Below are 1537 nucleotides of genomic sequence, written 5' to 3' on the forward strand. Positions count from 1 at the left end.
TGGACTCCTGAAGCTTGCTTATGGAACCTTCTATGGCCCTTATGTCAGTATCTATGGTATTTTGTAGGTTGGCGAAATATTTAGACTGTAGGCCTAAGGCGGCTCTTCCGGTTCCTATACCAGCTGCTACTCCTAGACCTAATAGTGCTGCCAAGGTTAGGCTTACCGGTTCTCTCTTGGTTCGACCGCACCCTTCCCATTCATCTATGAACTCTTCCATTTTATGAAACTTTAAGCGTGGGAGAATGACAGCACACAGTAGTCAGATGACATGGAGGCTAGATTAACACAAGGGGTTATGCCAGTTTTACAGGCCCACCAGCGCCCTGACTCGGGGATGAGATACCCCGAGGTTTCTAGGTCTGAGATAGTCTGATTACACAAATGGGAGGTCAGAGGGGACAGATCCTATACATAGGCCAGCTCCTACAACTGAGGATAAGGTTAACTTATGAGTTGTAGAATGCCATCTACAATTATCTGAGCTTGTGGAATTAATGAAGTTTCCATGGATTGCTACACCTTCATAATAAGGAGGAGCAGCTTCATAGCACAACCAGTATTGTTGTGCCTCTAGGGGACTAGTTCCATTTAGGACCCTGTAGGCCTCCTGAACCATTGTTATGAGCTTGACACTTTTACTCGAGGTATCAGTGAGAGGCTTTAGTGTGGTCTTAATGGCTGACAATACACTAGGAGGAGTTCCTTTAGATGAGACAGGTATGATCTTGGGGGCCAAAACAGGGTTTGGGGACAAAACAGGATTTGGGGCTAAAACAGGATTTGGGCCTATCGCAGTAGGCTGGGGGGTTGTAATTAATAACAGAATCTTAAAAAGGAGCCTATCATCGTACTTTTCTTTGTACAGCCTGACTCCCCAAGAAAATCCGGAGAGCCACCCGCGACGGACTTTCTTACCTTGGTCAGTAAAGGAGACTTTCAAGGGGCGGCACCAGTTTAGGCAGTCAGAGACGTACCGTGAAGGAGTGGGGTTTAGAGAATAATTAGCTGTGACGGTAATGTAGTCCCAAGAAGAGGTAGGTTTCCAGTAAGTGTTACCGGTGGTTTCGCACCCCCATTTTTTGCAAAATAGTTCGGTGCGGGACTCACATTTACGGGACACTCTGCCACTGGGGCTGTGTCCAGGGCATACGTAGAAGGTGAGGGCTCTTAATTGACTACGGTGTTCCGGAGTACCACAACTTCCCCAGGGGTCCAGTCCAGGGAGTTCACCAACTCCCGAGTGGTTTGGTGCGTGGGTGTCATTGGTCCAGTCTTCAATGTCCCATCCATGATGGCCACTGTACGTCGGCACCCCCATCGCCAACTTACAGAGATCAGGGTACAGGGTTGGCCACCATGTCCATAATGTTGTCTTATTCGAGACTGACTACACCACTTTTCTGGTCTGGGAGAGCACCTGCCAAGTAAGATTGTAAGGAGCGTGGGGGTTTAGGGGGGAGGACCAGGAAAAGGATAGGGCATCTTGAAGCAACAGGAAGAACGCGATCATGTTGGTGCAGAGGATTTTTTCTGT

This window comes from Elephantulus edwardii, unplaced genomic scaffold, assembly GCF_000299155.1.
Source record: "Elephantulus edwardii isolate Elephantulus edwardi_28Jun2011 unplaced genomic scaffold, EleEdw1.0 scaffold00074, whole genome shotgun sequence".
Taxonomy (NCBI): Eukaryota; Metazoa; Chordata; class Mammalia; order Macroscelidea; family Macroscelididae; genus Elephantulus; species Elephantulus edwardii.